A 22,361-nucleotide genomic window follows, 5' to 3' on the forward strand; every position below is an offset into this window, starting at 1 on the left:
TACTAGTGGTGACGGTTGTGCACCAGCTACAGGTCAGGTGTAAGTGCTGATTACTAGTGGTGACGGCTGTGTACCAGCTACAGGTCAGGTGTAAGTGCTGATTACTAGTGGTGACGGCTGTGTATCAGCTACAGGTCAGGTGTAAGTGCTGATTACTAGTGGTGACGGCTGTGTACCAGCTACAGGTCAGGTGTAAGTGCTGATTACTAGTGGTGACGGTTGTGCACCAGCTACAGGTCAGGTGTAAGTGCTGATTACTAGTGGTGACGGCTGTGTACCAGCTACAGGTCAGGTGTAAGTGCTGATTACTAGTGGTGACGGCTGTGCACCAGCTACAGGTCAGGTGTAAGTGCTGATTACTAGTGGTGATGGCTGTGTATCAGCTACAGGTCAGGTGTAAGTGCTGATTACTAGTGGTGACGGCTGTGTACCAGCTACAGGTCAGGTGTAAGTGCTGATTACTAGTGGTGACGGTTGTGCACCAGCTACAGGTCAGGTGTAAGTGCTGATTACTAGTGGTGACGGCTGTGTACCAGCTACAGGTCAGGTGTAAGTGCTGATTACTAGTGGTGACGGCTGTGTACCAGCTACAGGTCGGGTGTAAGTGCTGATTACTAGTGGTGACGGCTGTGTACCAGCTACAGGTCAGGTGTAAGTGCTGATTACTAGTGGTGACGGCTGTGTACCAGCTACAGGTCAGGTGTAAGTGCTGATTACTAGTGATGACGGCTGTGTACCAGCTACAGGTCAGGTGTAAGTGCTGATTACTAGTGGTGACGGCTGTGTACCAGCTACAGGTCGGGTGTAAGTGCTGATTACTAGTGGTGACGGCTGTGCACCAGCTACAGGTCAGGTGTAAGTGCTGATTACTAGTGATGACGGCTGTGTACCAGCTACAGGTCAGGTGTAAGTGCTGATTACTAGTGATGACGGCTGTGTACCAGCTACAGGTCAGGTGTAAGTGCTGATTACTAGTGGTGACGGCTGTGTACCAGCTACAGGTCGGGTGTAAGTGCTGATTACTAGTGGTGACGGCTGTGTACCAGCTACAGGTCAGGTGTAAGTGCTGATTACTAGTGGTGACGGCTGTGTACCAGCTACAGGTCAGGTGTAAGTGCTGATTACTAGTGATGACGGCTGTGTACCAGCTACAGGTCGGGTGTAAGTGCTGATTACTAGTGATGACGGCTGTGTACCAGCTACAGGTCGGGTGTAAGTGCTGATTACTAGTGATGACGGCTGTGTACCAGCTACAGGTCAGGTGTAAGTGCTGATTACTAGTGATGACAGCTGTGTACCAGCTACAGGTCGGGTGTAAGTGCTGATTACTAGTGGTGACGGCTGTGTACCAGCTACAGGTCGGGTGTAAGTGCTGATTACTAGTGATGACGGTTGTGTACCAGCTACAGGTCGGGTGTAAGTGCTGATTACTAGTGGTGACGGCTGTGTACCAGCTACAGGCCGGGTGTAAGTGCTGATTACTAGTGGTGACGGCTGTGCTCCAGCTACAGGTCGGGTGTAAGTGCTGATTACTAGTGATGACGGCTGTGTACCAGCTACAGGTCAGGTGTAAGTGCTGATTACTAGTGGTGACGGCTGTGTACCAGCTACAGGTCAGGTGTAAGTGCTGATTACTAGTGATGACGGCTGTGTACCAGCTACAGGTCAGGTGTAAGTGCTGATTACTAGTGGTGACGGCTGTGTACCAGCTACAGGTCAGGTGTAAGTGCTGATTACTAGTGGTGACGGCTGTGCACCAGCTACAGGTCAGGTGTAAGTGCTGATTACTAGTGATGACGGTTGTGTACCAGCTACAGGTCAGGTGTAAGTGCTGATTACTAGTGATGACGGCTGTGTACCAGCTACAGGTCAGGTGTAAGTGCTGATTACTAGTGATGACGGCTGTGTACCAGCTACAGGTCAGGTGTAAGTGCTGATTACTAGTGATACGACAGAAAATAATGTACCTGAGCGATGCCCAGAGCTTGTATCAGACGCTGCTACGTGCGCTCCAGCTTGGCACACCCTTACTGTACACTGACTACGTGCATACGCCCAGTTCCCTCCGCGTTCCACCCCTGAAATCACAGGCTGCTGTAAGGGTCCTTTGCGCTCGAAGATTAATTGAACGTTGCTGCGATCTCTGGCGTATAGTCCGGTTCTGGACACGCACAGAGTAATTGTGCACGTTATCTGCAATATATCGTCCTTAATGACTGTGTATATTACAGCATCAGGCCCTGTATGTTACTGTACAGATGTGTAACTTCTCAGACATTTTACACACTAGAGACAACTGTTTAACACCAAGAACCACCATGGTCAATTTTATCTTTTATTTATAAAGTGCTGACATATTACACAGCGCTGTACACGGAGGAGATCGTAACACAAACAAATTATAACCAACAACATGAATCAGAAGGGCCCTATGCCAGTGAGCTTACAATCTAAAAGATCTAAATCAGCCTGTCTATTTTCTCTTTATGATTTTAGGAATTTTCTCTCCTTTTACACCGATTTGACCAGGAAGATGAGATTAGGGAATCACTGGATGGTTAAAAATATTGCAATTCTGGAAAGTCCTAATGGGAATCAAACCTCAATATGTTCGGAAATACCCCCCTCCTTCCCAAATATCCCTGTGTTTTGTATCCTGTCAGCGAGTCTTGTGACTGAATGGTGAAAATAGAATCTCACAATGGGCACATTCCTGGGGATTGTTCTTATTATAGATCGTTAGGTATCAGATCTCAGAGAACCACCATCCTTTGTTCTAGATGAAACAGGAAAAAATTGGTTCTCCCTGATAAGAGCCACTATTGGGGGCCCCCAAACACAAGAAACCGAGAGCCCAGATGTCGTGTTTACTCGGCTATGGTCCAGCTTGACAGAACCAACCATTAGTGCGGACGATGACCACATATATGTCCAGATATTATCACCTCCTCCCTACTTATTCCAATGTCAGACAAAGCTCACGATCGGCTGTGTTTTGGCCCACAAAGTAGTTAGTGCCCCACAAAAATGGGGACTGTTGCAAGACAAGTTACCCATTCAGTTTGTGGGGGTCGACAACTTCTAGAGGTCAAGAAAACAGTCGCAAATACAGGGGGGATGATTTTGCAATATGTAGCATCCAAGGGTAATTATGGTGGTAGAAACGCCGATTAGTAACAGCAGTGCCCCATAAATAATACCCAATGATATGCCGCTTGGTAATCTTGGGGGCAATTGGTAATATTCATACACAGAGGCAGGGCCAGTGATGTCACAGCAGCTCACATGACTGCATTCTCAGCCTATTGATCTAAAGATGTGGGAGGGGCTTCAGCAGTCTGTGGTGTTACATTGTAACAGAGCTGGAGTGGAAAGTCAGGGTAATGCTGAACAGCATATTCTACCTGTCGGTGGTGAGTGGAGCTGGTGTCCGCAGAGCTATAGCCCCCCCATCTTTTTCCTCCTATTAATATACTATGCGATCTTATTTTGTCCCGTACCTATCTATGGCCTCGTTATGGTTTATTTTTTTGTGCAGGTAAGAGGTCCAGGAGGAGGGGGGAGGGGCATCAGCTACTCAGCAGCTTATGAGTTAAACATTCAGTGGACCTGCCCAGGTACAAAGGTGGAACGAACCACTCTGCTGCTTTAGAGGTGTGGCGAGGATAGGATGACACCTCACTCATCACAATGGCAGCAAGACAACGAGCACGGTGTGTGTCTCTGCGTGTGTGTGTGTTTATGTGTCTGTATGTGTCTGTGTGTGTGTATGTATGTATGTGTCTGTGTGTGTGTATGTGTGTGTCTGTGTGTGTGTTTTTTTTAAATTAACTATTCTCTGCCCCTAAATCCTGACACCTTAAAAAAAATAAACATAAAGTTTGAAAACCACAATGTAATGTAAAAAACAAACAAAAAAGATACAATATGTGAAGAAACACGATCACTATATGGTTACACGGTGACGGCATCATTGCCAAGTGTGTGTCATATTTTTCTGGCACTTGTGGTTCTACAAGTACCAGCATGCTCTGCCAGCCATGGGAATGCTGGGACTTGTAGTTGTGCACACGCCAGTATACCACAGCAATTTATGGCTGCTATGGCTTGCTGGGACCAGTAGTGCCACAGACAAAAATTAAATGCTGCTTTCCACCGGCTGTGGTGCTGGGGGCAGTTTTTTTTACTGGGGGGGGGGGCCAATATATACCTGGATTTATCTTATAGTGCCCGTGCTGTGCAGAGAGCAGCTTCAGAGTGGATCAGGCTGTGACTGTGCGGATCTCCTGCTCCAGGTACCGTGTCCTGTGCACATTGTACAGGGCCTGGGCTCAGTATAACTACACTCAGCCACTGATCGGGGGCTCTCAGGAAGACAGAGAACGGAGATGAGAGTTTCCTGCTGAGAGTAGTGAGAAAAGAAAACGAGAGAGCAGTCAACACAATGCGGGTGCAGGGGAGAGATAACACAGCTATCGCAGCATCACTTCCGTCCTTTGTCCCCCCGTACACGGGGCCCTTCCTGAGCAGGCTACTATGGAGGAATTGTCGGTTTCATGGCTCACAAATAAAACACTTAACCCCCACATGGCCAACAACCCCGACCCTCCCAGCGCTGCAAAAATACATAAACCTGATCCACAAATGGAAACAGTTTATTTAGGGATTCAGCAACAAGTGGCCCATTTTATCTCCGTTATATGGGTGAGCGCAGGTGTGACGGGGTCCAGATGGCAGCATCTGCAAGGGGGGGGGGGGGCGGCACATTTTTCTCCTTTTGGAGGTAGAAGCGGGTGGGTGGGGGTGTCCCGTGGTCAGGACAGCGTCTCACTCGGCGCCCAAATACAAACAATGACCTTTTGTGTTGTGGGATGAGATATTTTATTCTACTTTTATGCAAGATATATAAGTGAGGCTCCAAGGAGCAGAATTATCCCCTAAAAAAGGAAAATGTGCAAATAAAGAAGTGATTCCATGTATAGCTTTATTATCTTGCAGTTACCATTGCGCACAAGTTATGGTGGATGACATGCGGCCCAGGTATATAACCACTCATCCTACTAACCCAGAAGCACCTGGAAGACTAGTTTCCAGGAAAATAAGATGTGTGACTTGGTGATCTCCAGCGACAGTCCTGGGATAACTGGGGCATGTGAGCTGGAGCTAAATGCATCTGATTACCAAATTATTACAAGAACATTTGAATCCAAAATGCGATGTCTCTAGAATTCGGGTCTTCCAAACAACGCTGCCAAAACTTGTGCCCAGGTGAACGGCCAATCACAGCGGAGGAGAATCGTGACCATTAATAGAGGTCACCCGTCTGGGTGCGGGAGATTTGTAGTCTAAGTAAAGTTGGTTTCTCCTTCCATGTGCTCAATTCACACATCCCAGTACAACCCCAGAGACACACACGTTACACGGCAAATGTGTGGGAGAATAGACGGCACACAACGATTTATGGGGCTCAGTCACCCCTCCCACAGTGATGGACACTGGGAAATTCCACAACCTCTAGAAGGCGCAGGGGGCCCCATCATAATTACCTGTAACAAATGTTGGTGATGACGGGTTCCATCCAGAACACAAGGGGCCGCTCTGTTCTCCTTCAAGCTTTTAACAGGTTGTCTCAAAAGTTTCAAACGGTCGGATAAGATAAAAATGAACATGTATACATACATACATACACACATACATACATACATACATACATACATATATACATACATATATACATACATACATATATACATACATATATACATACATACATATATACATACATACATATATACATACATACATATATACATACATACATACATACATACACACATACATACATACATACATACATATATACATACATACATACATACATATATACATACATACATATATACATACATACATATATACATACATACATACATATATACATACATACATATATACATACATATATACATACATACATATATACATATATACATACATACATACATACACATACATACATATATACATACATATATACATACATACATATATACATACATACATATATACATACATACATACATACATACGAATTAGGTGTCCAGCTGACAGATAAAGGCTACAGACCAGGTTACACACTCGTATAGTGGTGCATCTAGGTTAGGTATACACTATACAGGTGTAAGATGTGTGACAAAGTTAAAGAATAAAGTGTGATTTAACTCACATGCTTTGAAAATTAAAAGTAATTACACAACGCCTGCCGAGATGCAAGGTGGGAGTGTCACCTGTCCATCAAGCTAGGACTGTGGAAGGAGTCTCAAGTATTTAAACCTGTATTTTGCTACTGTGTAGGGCGACTGATGCCAAGCAGTGGCCGGTGTCTAGACAGGAGGACTATATCTAACCAGTGTTAGTTTTCCTGGTGTCATCCTGATGAAAAGTGGTCACTTGGTAAGAAAAACCTGTAATTAAGAATTATTAAGGTCCCGTTTTCATATGGATGACACCATTACAGTAATGTATACGAGTACACAGACAAATAAGAGGATATTCAGATTGTGCTTATATATGACAAATCACAGGATCAATAGGATTAATGGTCCAGAGGCTCTAAACACTCTTGTATTTAATTTAAGGAGACCTTAACAGGTCGATCACGGCTATATGGTCTCCTTAGCGGTAAGAGGTTGTGTTCTAAGAGAAGGAAGGTTCCTAACTCACGTTTAAGAGACCAAAAGGATCAGAGGATACAAGTGATATATAATGTAACAGGACATTAGTAGGCGTTACTTAGTTTAGCTAATCTGGAGAGGTCTACGATTTATAACATCTGTTACCTTGTTAATGAAGGTGTCTGTAAGAGTCCTCACTTTATAGAATCTGGGGAATTCTCCTCCAGTCATTCTTTAGGACTCACTTACTAACAATACATCTGGATGCAACCAATCGGACACGAGCTTTCAGTGTCTAACTTGCACTAAACAGATAAATGCTGACTGCTGATTGGACATTGTGTCAGTTTAAATTCTGTGTATAAATGTTGTCAGATGAGCAGTTTAATGTCCAATAACCCAGGAACCGACCTGGAGCCGAAATGTGTCTACAGAGGGCTCCGTCTGCACAGAGCTGGCCGGGCTGTTTGTCAGAAGGGTGCTGACCTCATCGCCGACCATCCCAGTTGGAGTCAGGTATTCTCCCAGGGTCCCAGTCACCAGGATGAAGGTTTAAGGTCCATCGGGCAGGGAAAATCTGTAATGTGTGAGATGGTCAATAATATAATACAATATAATATAATATAAATATATTTGTATATATATATATATATATATATATATATATATATATATATATATATATATATATATATATATATATATATATATATATATATATATACACACACACACACACACACACATACATAACTGCACACACACATAAATAAGTCTCTACCCAGAATCCTCTGCTCTTTCTTGATAAATGTGCGATCTCAGCACTTGATTTTCTCCCTACGTTACATATAATTATTAGTTTTTCAACCATGAACTCAGCTTGAAACTTGTGGTTACATATATTTAATATCCTTAAATATCCATATTGCTAATGAGAGCGGCAGAGAGCCCCAGCAACTGGTATTATGAACCACCTGGTGTAATATTAGCACGTTGGGCTCTGAGCCAGAGCATTTAAATGCAATTTATTTATTCAGTGTTTCAAACACTGAAATGGGCTCTAATTTGAGCTTTGACGGGAGCACTGAAATCTGCGTTTTCTGCAAACAATTTGTTTTCGAAACAAAGAGAACAGTTACTGGGTTTGTTTAATCATCCCCGATAAACAGTGAAGAGCGGGGTATGGAGAAGATGTATAGATATAGAATGTGGGTCCATTACGACAGGTCACAAACTATACAGAGATATTATTAAATTCTACTGATGTGTCAAACTGTCTCACTGAGTTAATGAACCATTTCTAAAGGGGTACCCTCCTCCACCCAGCCAGAGCCCCAGACGAAAAACTGGCGTGGGATGAGGCACCAATCACACACACATCCCCTCCACGGCCATTTAAAATGTGGTTAAGGGGTAAAAAAATCAGTCTAACCAGTGTTGTGCTGTATTTTTCCTATTGATGTCTATGGCTCATTTATTCCTATGGCCCATTCATTTGAAAGGAGTTGTATGCTACATGCAGAAACTCTTTTCAGAAGAATTGGCCATAGATATGAATGGAGCTGAACAGCACCGATAACTGTTCTATTAATAGATTTTAAAATTAATCTCTATTAACGCAATTTTGTAATATGTCATGGAGTAAGATTATGTCAGTAATATAGATAACACTTATACTCATGACGTCATATGTCTACCGGGATCTCTGATGAGCTGGTTGATGTCTCTTTGTCTAAAACCAACAAATTACACCATTCACATCACAGAATAGGTCATAATGGGAGTTTATGCAGAGATGCGGCACCAATACATAAATACACATAATTTATATACAAAGTAACACAAAACACAGCTCACTATACACAGAGTATTAATGTACAGTGTGGCCTTCACTGTGGCGTTAATGGTCGCACTGTATCAACTTCAGCTGTCCAGGAAGTGATGTATTGAAATAAAAGAAGGTTCGTAAGTATAAATATATATATATAGCTATGGTGGAGGTAACTGAAGATTGTCCTCTGTGTACTGCGCTGTGGAATATGTTGGAGCTCTGTAATAATAAGAATAATAATTGAAACTCAGCCACTTTCCACAGATCTATAGAGGTCATTAAACTGTAACTGATGAGTAGAAAATTAAAGTGTTGTTCTGCAAGACAAGAGCTACAATGTATCTAATGGTAGAATTCCATATTGTGATACATTTATATCCTGCAATGATCCTGCTGCAGCTTTGCCTGTGACAGACGAGAGGTTTAGCACAGGACGGGCTTATGGATAATCCATATATTGATTTGTTTTTCGGTAATGGTCACGGCAATGCTGATGGAGACACATTGCTGCTGGGAATAGCTCAGGATATCGAAGCTCTGACCGTTGCAGAGGCTGAAGGGGAAGTGGGACAATCTATCGGAGCCCAGGCTTCCGGCTGCTACACCCCAGTGACAGATTGATGTCTCACTCACTAATAGAGGATACATTCCTGTTACTGTGGCCTGGAGAGGAAGAAGGAATCTGTCCCACACGGCTGCGGCTAGAAATTGTCATCTAGAAATCATTTTATTTCTTTCTCAATCTTCCTGGACAGAACTCCTATTGTCTTATAGATTGTAAGCTTCTGAGCTCACTTCTACCCCTCTGTCTGTCTGTATTACCCAGTCTAGGTTTACTGTTCCTATTTATGAAGAGCTGCGGAATATGCTGGCGCTCCATTATAAATAAATGTTAATTAATAGAAAGTTATCCTTTGATTTGCTGAACGGATCTACGGCAGGGATGGGCAACAAGATAAAGGTGGGGACTGCATGTGATTCCCTTCAGCCACCAAAGGGGCCCCAGAGAGGAAGGAGGGATAGCACAGTGCACGCCAGGTATGCCGCGTGACCTCAGCAGTGGAAGTCACATGACGAGAAAGTCACTTGCCCTGTTTGGAGCTGATGGGTAGGTGGGCCACAGGTGAAGGCTCGGCTGGCCTCGGGTTGCCCAGCGTTGGTCTACAGGGTGGTGGTCTTATTTGGGCCTCTTGTTAACGTAAAGAACTTTACCCTAAGCATATGAGCGCTGAGCTCTCCATGATCTTGACGTAAGCGCGGATACGCCATAGTGACGGACGGCAATAGGATAGAGCTCATCCCAGCCCCCGGCCTTGGCTTGTGGGCCATCCTCCAGAGATAACGGGCCTGATTCCCATCGGTGTCAGAGATAAGACCCCGTCACCCCCTGGCTACACTAACCATACTACAATTATATGTTCAGTAAAGGTCAGCGGTGAGTTCTGTCTCTAGAGCTCTCGCTATCCCGAGAGGAACACACCCAGGACAAGGCTGCGGGGGGCAGACATTTATCTGGAGTGTATGACGTTGGAATTAAAAAAAAATGAGTGCACGTCATATTTTCTTTTACAGATAAGTTCCAACCTCTCATTCAATACTCGTTGTATTTAATAATTTGCCCAAACCTTCATATTGAACCCTCAAGCAAATGAGATTTAGTTTGAGAACTTGACACAATGAGGTCACTTCCTTCTTATGCGATTCATGTACCTGGAAGCGGTCAGCGTGCGTCAGCGCACATCTTCCATGTTTGAGGAGCAGAAATAAAAATGATCATTGTCATTACAATATTACTTTCCTATTACATTTTACGGTGTCCTATAATAATATATGATATGTAGGACGTTATTAAGGCGCTCTGAATATTGTGGCTCCATTAGATTAGAAATCTAAATGAAGTTCAAGCTGTGAAATATAATTTGATATGGACAAAAGTTGATGAAACTTAAGTAAATAAATGTTATCACAAAATATATTCAGATCCTTCCGTTTCTGTTTAGTAAACAGCAGAGTATTATGGTCCAAGCTCTATATCTGCACATTCCGAAATAAATAAAAAGTATAAAAATATATATGTCTTCACTAAGGATAAAAGTCACAATGGAAGGGTGAGACCTACATACAGTCAGCATCACTGTTGTGGAATGGATCCAGTATTACAATTAAGCTAAAGAAACAAATTACAACCAAGTCTCCCTAATTGCAGACCTAAGACTGTGTATGGCTGCATTGTAGTGTAAGCAGTACTGCCACCTACTGGTCAACATATATATTACACCGTTATTGTCTGTATTATATTATTATTTCTTATATAGTGAATCGTTTTACACACAATTATTCAGCAACAGTTTCCTGACCAGTTGAGCTTACGATCCAGTTTTTCAGTGCCCGGAACTTAGGGAGACACATTGATTCTTCCCCAGTGAGCCCCGTTCCCCATGACATCCTGTGACTTGTAGTTCTACAACAGCTAGAGAGGGAGATATCCCTTGAACCAGATGTAGCCTAGGATAAATCAGTCTTAGGAAACTTGTACCAATCCAGCTGTTGTGGAACTAGAGGTAACTGGAGAATTAAAACGTTACCTCCCCCTGCTTTAAATATACTGTGTGCTGTACATATTGTACCAAAAGACCAGCAAAATATAAGTAAATAAATCATGGCTTTTGTTTGTACCGGTTATAAAAGCTCAGTTTCACCAACTGAATAAGCAGATCTCAAGTTTTTTTTTTTTTTTTTATATTTCTGCAACTTTTTTTATTTTTTATATTTAAGCAGAGCAGGAATAATCAGAATTAAATGTATTTGCATTTTAATTTACACTTTATAAAGACTTAATAAAACTACTGCAAATTGCACCAAGAATACAAACACAGAAAAGTTGGTGGTATTGGGCAAAGGTCGATATATTTAATAAAAAAAAAACAACATACTGGGGGAACTTTCTTTGACACATTGAGGTATTTTTACTAAACTGCAGGATTGAAGAAGTGGAGATGTTGCCTATATCAACCAATTAGATTGTAGTTGTCATTTTGTAGAATGTACTAAATAAATGATAACTACAATATGATTGGTCGCTATAGGCAACATCTCCACTTCTTCAAACCCGCAGTTTAGTGAATAAATCTCATTGTTTCTATTTGTTTCAATTGTACACCGCTGAGGAATATGTTGGTGCCATGTAACTACAAAATAATCATCATCATTTGTATCACTAGATGGTATGATGGGAGAGGAGCTTTCACAGACTTACCCCCGCCAGAGGTAAGATCCATCAGCTGCAGATAAGCCTATTTATGAAGGATCATGGCGGTTATTTGCACCGTCAGCAATGCTCGTTCTGTCGTCCACATCTCAGGACGGAGACAACAGAACAAAATGCTTTATTCTTTGAATAAACCATTTTGTTTTATGTCTTAAGACACTATTAATGCTATTAAAGCTGTATGAATGAATACTAAAACCGGGGATGTTAGTTCCACATATTGCAATACATGTTACACAACAAACCTCACGTCAGTCTTTTCCTTCTGTTCGGTTGTACCCTAAACATAAATACCATCATGATCATTGTTATGCTTTGTAGCTGTACTGAGTCTTACCTGCACAGCATTTAGAGGTAGGTCATACTGTCCACCTCTCCCTGAATGTCAGGGAGACTCCCTGAACTAGGGGTGATCTCCCTCCCTCCCTGAAGAGTCTGGTATTCTCCCTGATGCTGAGCCATAGATTGTAAGCTTGCGAGCAGCCTTCTCACCTCTTTGTCTGTTTTACCCAGTTTGTTTATTAGTTTACTGTGTTTGTCCCCAATTGTAAAGCGCTACGGAATATGTTGGCGCTATATAAATAAATGATGATGATGAATGTCAGGGAGACTCCCTGAAATAGGGGTGATCTCCCTCACTCCCTGAAGAGTCTGGCATTCTCCCTGATGCTGAGCCAGTACAAGACGTGGTTGGCTTCGCCATCTGTGGCATGATGACACAGTTCACAAACTGTGTCCTATGTCCATGTATTGATGCCTATGGAGGTGGCCATTTGCATGGAGACCAAGATTTAATCAAAGACTGACAGGTAAGACAACATGACTTCAGTAATGGAGACAGACATGTAAGAGACACTTCAGTCTCTAGAGATTCATTAGCTACTTTTCTTTAACGCGTAGTTGCCTACTCTCCTGGAATGTCTGGGAGACTCTCGCATTTCTGGGAGACCTCACTGGAGAGCAGGGCAACCTCCCGGTTCTCGCCCCCGCAGTAGATAAGTGATGGGGGGGGGGCTTAATGACGTAAATATCATGTCATCTTAGCCCTGCCCAGATCTTCTATCGCCACTTGTTAATGATTAAACCCCAGATTCTGCAGGTAAATAACCATCCTTAAATAACTTCTAGTCAGAAGCGTCTTCTCTTTAAATTAAGTTTTTCTCCTACAAGCTGCAGCCTGTCAGATGGTTAATAACACTTTATGGTCATCATTAAACTTTAATAAGAGACCGTGGCTCATGCAGTGTCTGCATTATCTCTGTGTATATGAATTATTGTGCGTGTGCTCTGTCTGCTTAGTGTAACACTTCTCACCAGCCCCGAGCGTGAAGATTCGCAGCCGTCTGCGATTGGTGCGTTGTGTGCAAGCGGCGCTGTGTCTATAAAGGGCGCAGAGATTACGGCTCCGTCACGCAGCTATGCGTAGGACGGTCATACCAGCAGCCAAGATTAGCCCTGTCTCCGTTCACTGAGGTGTCTGGGGGTCTTACAAGGATGACAGCGGAGATATATACAGAAATGTAAATCTCCTTTGCTGAAATCATTATAGAAATCGCATCTGAAGTAAGATTATATATTGGTGTGTACCCAGCTTTACATGACCACAGAACTGTAATAACACAGCTCGGTATAATTACTGCCCACAGACCACACCTGGCTCAGCCACAATAGGAGAGAACTCTCTTCCTGCCGCCATGAATAACGCAGATTCCTGGTGTAACAATGAACGACATCGCTCCTTAACCCCCTCACTGCCGGCACATTCCTCGATGTCGTCTCTCGCTGCCAAATACACAGAGCGACGTTTACCATTCCTGATCTAGTCCAGATACCTGGTTACTCCGACGCTGCAGGATACACCGTTAATAAAAACGTAATCCTGCTGCCAAAACCTGTGTTTTATAGATTACATAGGACATAAAGCAGCATTTCTACTCTAACATTCATAAGGTCCCCCCCCATGATCGCCTGCAGCTGTAATGCACCGTACAATGTCTCCCCCTCATACACACAAATTCCTCTCCTGTAAAGACTTATTATCTTCCCTCCTTTGTTTAACAATGTAACTAAATATATTTCTGAATAACTATACTGCACGTACCCCTGTGTGCCCCCTGGTATCATCTATACTGCATGTACCCCTGTGCGCCCCCTGGTATCATCTATACTGCACACACCCCTGTGCGCCCCCTGGTATCATCTATACTGCACACACCCCTGTGTGCCCCCTGGTATCATCTATACTGCACGTACCCCTGTGTGCCCCCTGGTATCATCTATACTGCACACACCCCTGTGTGCCCCCTGGTATCATCTATACTGCACACACCCCTGTGTGCCCCCTGGTATCATCTATACTGCACACACCCCTGTGTGCCCCCTGGTATCATCTATACTGCACACACCCCTGTGTGCCCCCTGGTATCATCTATACTGCACACACCCCTGTGTGCCCCCTGGTATCATCTATACTGCACGTACCCCTGTGAGCCCCCTGGTATCATCTATACTGCACACACCCCTGTGTGCCCCCTGGTATCATCTATACTGCACGTACCCCTGTGTGCCCCCTGGTATCATCTATACTGCACGTACCCCTGTGCGCCCCCTGGTATCATCTATACTGCACACACCCGTGTGCCCCCTGGTATCATCTATACTGCACACACCCCTGTGTGCCCCCTGGTATCATCTATACTGCACACACCCCTGTGTGCCCCCTGGTATCATCTATACTGCACGTACCCCTGTGTGTCCCCTGGTATCATCTATACTGCATGTACCCCTGTGTGCCCCCTGGTATCATCTATACTGCTCACACCCCTGTGTGCCCCCTGGTATCATCTATACTGCACGTACCCCTGTGTGCCCCCTGGTATCATCTATACTGCACGTACCCCTGTGTGCCCCCTGGTATCATCTATACTGCACGTACCCCTGTGTGCCCCCTGGTATCATCTATACTGCACACACCCCTGTGTGCCCCCTGGTATCATCTATACTGCACGTACCCCTGTGTGCCCCCTGGTATCATCTATACTGCACACACCCCTGTGTGCCCCCTGGTATCATCTATACTGCACGCACCCCTGTGTGCCCCCTGGTATCATCTATACTGCACATACCCCTGTGTGCCCCCTGGTATCATCTATACTGCACACACCCCTGTGTGCCCCCTGGTATCATCTATACTGCACATACTCCTGTGTGCCCCCTGGTATCATCTATACTGCACGTACCCCTGTGTGCCCCCTGGTATCATCTATACTGCACGTATCCCTGTGTGCCCCCTGGTATCATCTATACTGCACGTACCCCTGTGTGCCCCCTGGTATCATCTATACTGCACATACCCCTGTGTGCCCCCTGGTATCATCTATACTGCACACACCCCTGTGTGCCCCCTGGTATCATCTATACTGCACACACCCCTGTGTGCCCCCTGGTATCATCTATACTGCTCACACCCCTGTGTGCCCCCTGGTATCATCTATACTGCACGTACCCCTGTGTGCCCCCTGGTATCATCTATACTGCACACACCCCTGTGTGTCCCCTGGTATCATCTATACTGCACATACTCCTGTGTGCCCCCTGGTATCATCTATACTGCACGTACCCCTGTGTGCCCCCTGGTATCATCTATACTGCACACACCCCTGTGTGCCCCCTGGTATCATCTATACTGCACACACCCCTGTGTGCCCCCTGGTATCATCTATACTGCACACACCCCTGTGTATCCTGGTATCATCTATACTGCACGTACCCCTGTGTAGCCTGGTATCATCTATACTGCACATACTCCTGTGTGCCCCCTGGTATCATCTATACTGCACACACCCCTGTGTGCCCCCTGGTATCATCTATACTGCACACACCCCTGTGTGCCCCCTGGTATCATCTATACTGCACACACCCCTGTGTGCCCCCTGGTATCATCTATACTGCACACACCCCTGTGTGTCCCCTGGTATCATCTATACTGCACACACCCCTGTGTGCCCCCTGGTATCATCTATACTGCACACACCTCTGTGTGCCCCCTGGTATCATCTATACTGCACGCACCCCTGTGTGCCCCCTGGTATCATCTATACTGCACACACCTCTGTGTGCCCCCTGGTATCATCTATACTGCACACACCCCTGTGTGCCCCCTGGTATCATCTATACTGCACACACCCCTGTGTATCCTGGTATCATCTATACTGCACGTACCCCTGTGTAGCCTGGTATCATCTATACTGCACATACTCCTGTGTGCCCCCTGGTATCATCTATACTGCACACACCCCTGTGTGCCCCCTGGTATCATCTATACTGCACACACCCCTGTGTGTCCCCTGGTATCATCTATACTGCACACACCCCTGTGTATCCTGGTATCATCTATACTGCACATACTCCTGTGTGCCCCCTGGTATCATCTATACTGCACACACCCCTGTGTGTCCCCTGGTATCATCTATACTGCACACACCCCTGTGTATCCTGGTATCATCTATACTGCACATACTCCTGTGTATCCTGGTATCATCTATACTGCACATACCCCTATGTGCCCCCTGGTATCATCTATACTGCACACACCCCTGTGTGCCCCCTGGTATCATCTATACTGCACGTACCCCTGTGCGCCCCCTGGTATCATCTATACTGCACACACCCCTGTGTGCCCCCTGGTATCATCTATACTGCCCGCATGTAAGTCCCATAACTCTTGCACCCCATTTTCTACATTCTTTACATTTATTAATTCCAACTTGAGTCAGGTGAGTCCCAGGTCTCCCATGGCTGCTAGTGCTAGGGAAAGACTTGCCTTTACAAGCTGTGTGCAGGTAAGCCTTAAGCCCAGATAAAATAGCATAGCATTTGATCATGTCAGGACTGGCCAGAATGGGAAGACTTAGGCGTGAGTTGGTCAGCTTAACATATATTGCAATATGTGGAACTAACATTCCCTGTTTTTATATAGAACAGTACTTGGTACAGCATTAATTATGTGTTTGGAGAGTGCAGAGTATCCCTGTTTTCTTGTCTATAAAATATGGGCAACCCCCTCTTGCACCCCAGTCTGTACATGGTGAGTGCAGAGGATCTATGTCTGATTTTGTTTATATATATATATATATATATATATATATATATATATATATACACATACACACACACAAACTGTTTATATAGCGCCACTGATTCCGCAGCGCTGTACAGAGAACTCACATCAGTCCCTGCCCCATTGGAGCTTACAGTCTAAATTCTCTAACATACACAGTCCATTTTCGGAGTGTGGGAGGAAACCGGAGCACTTGTATAAAAGTAATATCTGGGATTTGTTTGATAAATAACCATTAATAAATGCAAAAAAAAAAATCCTAATTAAGAGATTAAACCATTTAATTACTGTTAAACCCAGCAGCACAGAGCAGACGCTATGGATCACATACTCCCTGCCAGTAAATGACTTGTCGCCTGTGTTATCGCACGGTCATGTGGTGCGCGTCTCATTAAGCCACCGAGGATCACGTAGTGCGAGTAATCTCCTGCAGGGTCTGAGTACCATCAGCAGAGTCACCCTGGGGACCCGCAGTACAGATAATAAGATTATCAGCCAGGACCAGCTTCATCCAGTCACTGCTGTCGGTCAGGACATAATTATATTACAGATCTATAAGTGTAACCTCTCCAGCTATAGTGTAACTTCTAATACTGTGATACAAGATTCCAGCAATTACCATTCACTGACTAATAACTAACACAGTGTAACTGTGCAGTAACCATAACAACCAGACATTGGCTCTTTGTCGTTCTTTATGTACTAATGAGAACATGTTGATTCATTGTATCTGACACTGGTGTAACCATCGCAGACACTTAAATAAACATCTAATTGTCCATTAGGCGTCAATATAAAACATGAAAATGTTCTTAAATATATTGTGTTAAATTAAATTAACTTTGAAGTTAATAATTGAATATATTATCTGTGTTGTGTCTTCTGCAGTCAGTACAGTTTGCAGCCTGCAGGGGTCACTGTTGTGACTGCAGCTCCATAAAGAGGATTAGGGGGGAAATTACTAAACTGCAGTTTCTTTAAACCGCAAGTTTTTTGGCATTTTATATTATATGTAAACCGTACAATTTGCTGAAGGCCAACCCGCATTATTTGAAACCTCCAGATCTGAATCCGCAATGCAAAGTTTTATACATGGAGCCCTGTGTTCAGCTGTGGTTTGCAAAAAAAAATGTATCTCAAACCAACTGGAAACGACAAATTTATTTTAGATGTGGGTCTGACAGGTGAAATTGTTGAAATGATCTACAGAGTTATCTGGTACTGAATGCAATGTGTATTTATCCCCCACACCTCAACTTGCTATTATTTCCTATATAATATTATATACCAATCTGTGGCTCTCCAGGTATTATGAAACTACAAGTCCCAGCATGCCCCACCAGCTACCTACTGACAAAGCATGCTGGTTGTCCAGACCTGGTATATACCACACTGTATTATATATCTATCTGCACTGCTGTAGGTGATAACTCTGTACTCACCTTTATCCGGGACCTGTCTATCCGCTCTGAGCTGCACAGATCCCATCACTGAAATGTTCGGCTAATTGTGACACCTCTCCCTGGTCCTATCTGTGTCCATCACTCACCGAACCTGCATATAACAGTCTGTACAGACGTATGAGCAGGAAACGCTGCACCTACAACTCTGTGTGTCCTGTCAATCACCTGTTTCTGCTCACAGCTAAATCTACATCTCCCATAGCAGAGAGCAGCACACACCTGCCTCAGTCACCTTCTCCATAGCCCTCTCTCCCAGCATCGTTAGTCTACCACTCCCCAGCTGATTGCAAGCTCTCAGACCTAGTTTTATGCTCATATGCCATAAACTGTAAGCTTGTGAGCAGGGCCCTCTGACCTCTCTGTTTGTCTGTATTACCCAGTATTGTCTAATTATTGTGTTTGTCCCCAATTGTACAGCGCTACGGTATATGCTGGTGCTATATTAATAAATGTTAATAATGATTATTATATTGCGTTTTTGGAATCTTCCTTCAGCCAGCAGTTGTCCAATTTTTGTGAAATTGTGGATACTGCTAGAAATGTTACATGGTAAGCATTAAGGGTAAGCATTTACTAAGCTGCGTTGAGCCAAAAACGGGGAACATCCTTGGAAACTTACTTTCGTAACACTTCAAATCCCATTGAAGCAGCTCTATTCCATGTGGACGCCATAGCAGTCACAATGCAGCTCACCAAGCAGTATATTCATTGATTAAAGTCACTGACTAAGGAGGTGAGCCAGACTTTGCCCCAAACATGGCATTGGTCAGTGAACACCTAATCTCTGGTTAATGTATGAAAAGGGAAGCTAAAACAACCGATCCATCCCTACTTTCAAGCTCTGTTGTAATAAATGAGATTTCTGCCAGTGTTTCCCCAGCTGACAACAGATTGACGACGTTAGCACCAGGTCATTAAGCCTGAAAACAGGGTTATGGAGGAGACCCTCTTTTCTGTGACAGGATGACAGACACAGACCTTTTCGGCCATATGGCCCCCGTCCAAGATTCCTTTCTCCCTCTCCTGAGATTCCATCAACCGTTTGATCCTTGGGATTGTTTTCGTCTGACAGTCAGAAACTTGAGGGAATATCAATAACTCTGCAAAGTTCTAACGGTGAATTCCCATTATAATTCCAAGTCTCCGCCTTAGAAGCTATCACACAAGTAAACAGTCCTATTCATCTGGCAGAAAGGAATCTCCCCATCGCGGGTGATTACAACCTGTACAGATTGTCCCTTCCAGAATCTGATACAATCCTTAATAGATGGCTCTGCTACAAAGGTCTGCAGGGATTTCTGTCCAACATAACACCATTCATTCCAACGCTATATATTATTTTAAAAGCATATATGTTTATACAAATGTTTTGCAGAACAAAACAATCATCGCAGCCGTAAGAGAACCTCTAAAAATAATTGCTTATCAACACGGATTGAATGGAGTCTTTGGCTGACCTATAACGTTAAAGTAAAACAATAAACAAGCTTTGCTTATGTTTCCTATTTATATAAACATGTTGCAGTTAATGATCTTGGAAGTCAGAGCGGGTTTTGGTGACTGTGTCTATTAACAATAATGATTTGAATCCCTCCGTGTACCAGACTATTTAAGGGGCCAATGATCTAAAGGGAAAATATAGACGGCAATATTTACTGTATCATGAGCTCATCATATTATTTTTACATGTTTCCCTCATCCTGGTTTTATGCTACAAAAATGGGGACCCCAAGTATGTTGCCCTTTAAACCCCCGACCTTTAACTTGTGCAAGGAACATCCTGCGCAGGGTAAGACATCTGCAGAGGATACAGTAGCGCGATAATGTGCTGTGATATTTCAGACGAGCCGCCCTCAGCTGGACAAATACTTCAGCATTAAGGGGTCACCGTCCTGGGACATCTGCGTTACCCTCCTTTGATCCCAGGGTCCTCTCCACAGAATAAAACGCAGCCATTCAGCAGAATGCAGAGATCCGACTGACAGACACAGAAAAGGAAACAGATGGGAGAATGTAAACTGTGTAACTGTAATAATACATTGTGATGACAAATATGAATTTACACCATTAGGGTCTAATACACAAATCCTAAACCCTACGGAGCCGAGCGAGGAACGATGAAGAGATAGGGGCAACTACGCCTAAATGCTGGCTGTAGAATCAGCAACTATTACTGAGGCCGGAACTCCGTATGTATACAAGATATGAAAGGTGCAAAACAACTAAATGCCATCACTGCCCAACAAACAAGAAACTGCAGAATGTAAAGCGCAGTATTCCATTCCTTGACATTATATCTAATAAGATAACACAATAGTATTCTGTAATCATAGGGCTCCCAAATTCTCACTAATCAACTATTTTATGCTTCAAACGCATCTATACCTCCCGACACTTCATAACAGGAGGTTTCCAAAACAAGAATGAGCCTCCGCCCGGACTCAGGGCTGTCGATGCGGAGCAAAGGTGATTGGATTCGAAATCCTGGGAGACCAAAGTGTTTCCAAACTGTCCAGTCCCCCCCTATTCAAGTATGTTATGTGATACAACGGGCGGCTACCGTTCACCAGAGACTTTACAAAGGATACTGCTGGGTTAGACTGTTTCCATGTAGGAGCTATTGATTTATTAACAGAAACTATTATCAAGGACGGTGACCATCTCTGAGCCCCGAAATCAGGAAGGAAGGACCTAGGACCCGGCGATCCCACCACTTACATCACTAGATCTACCACAGCGATATCTTCAGTTTTGACAGGTTCCTGAACCGTCAGATTTGTGGGTACTTTATTGACATTAAAATAAAGTGTGTGACCCAAAATGGCATTAATAATTTAAGCACGATAAATATAAATACATAGGATCTGAATCATTAGGGCACTCCGAGCGCAAAACGTGCTACGTATTGTACGCACGAGTTTAAGCTCTGCGCGCTCACGGATGCAACAAAGCACAGATCTGAAGATAAGTGCGCTGTGGAATTCGGGTGCTACCACACAAGACGCTGCAGGATACGTCCAATACTTATGTGGAATATAAATTTGCAAAAGAACGCACAGGAAAACATATTTTACAGTTGCTCCTGAATGCAAACTTACAGCATGCACAGCAGACCACTAATAATGCTACTTGATTAATCGTGTCTACTACCATGAAATTATATGCTAGACCTGGTGTTATGCCTTTAATAGCTGGAATTTTTTTCACCAGATTCTAGAACGCTGGGACATAACTAGCGTATTACTGAGAATGTATCAACAATCATATAGACAACTTATAGAAACTGGAATTATCCGTAGACAAATAAGTACACAGTCACTGTATATACTGTATAAGGCTATTACTGTATATGTTTCCATGTCTTTAGAGCATACATTTAGTTGTTTTCTTGCTATTATTTTTCTCATAAATGCAAAAGACTGTAAGCTCCTGAGCCAAGCCCCTCCTTCCTTGTGTCATGTTTCCCTACTGTATGACGCTGCGGATCGTTGTATCGTCCCTAGAAATAAACATTTAATAGAAATATGATAAAAGGTTTCTAAGTGTCCGTCCTCTTTCTCTGATTCCGATCCTATAGACTCTCAGGCTGGACAGAAAGCATTGAGATTGTAATGAAGGTGCAGACCTGTTTGTAAACACTGAATGCACCGTGACCCTTCCCCACATAACGCTATTTATTGAGGCCCTCTGAAGCCTGAACCCTTAACCTTAAGACAAGAGGCTGTAAAGTACTAAGTGATGACAGGATGTCAGCACAGGGGTGAACAGCTTAAATTAGGTAGAAGGATGGAAGTGAAGCGTGTAATGGTCTCCTTGGCCTCCTTCAGATGTGAAGAGGTAAATATATCGGTGATGGATTTGTCGGATACTCCTCAGTGTGTCTAGGATCTGACCTCTCCGCATGGCGCAGATCACAGACCGTATTCACTGACAATTAAGCACTTTTCCTTTGAAATGAAGCCCCTGTTTATAGGAAAGAGATATTTAGCTGCTCTCTCAATATAAT

General features: G+C 43.8%; 1 protein-coding gene across 2 annotated transcripts in view; it reads right to left on the reverse strand.

Moving 5' to 3' along the window:
- The window catches only part of EGFL7 (EGF like domain multiple 7), a 132,754-nt gene that overhangs the window by 44,675 nt on the left and 65,718 nt on the right, over positions 1 to 22,361 (reverse strand). The window contains exons 1-2 of one of the 2 annotated variants that reach the window (XM_075185745.1): positions 7,456 to 7,613; positions 7,086 to 7,251 (exon numbers count right to left, since the gene is read on the reverse strand). The gene's annotated coding sequence lies outside the window, so the exon portion shown is untranslated. Of the gene's footprint in view, positions 1 to 7,085; positions 7,252 to 7,455; positions 7,614 to 22,361 lie in introns of those variants that run through there. The other variant, XM_075185744.1, reaches the window with a different exon arrangement.

Source organism: Mixophyes fleayi, chromosome 9 (genome assembly GCF_038048845.1).
Source record: "Mixophyes fleayi isolate aMixFle1 chromosome 9, aMixFle1.hap1, whole genome shotgun sequence".
Taxonomy (NCBI): Eukaryota; Metazoa; Chordata; class Amphibia; order Anura; family Limnodynastidae; genus Mixophyes; species Mixophyes fleayi.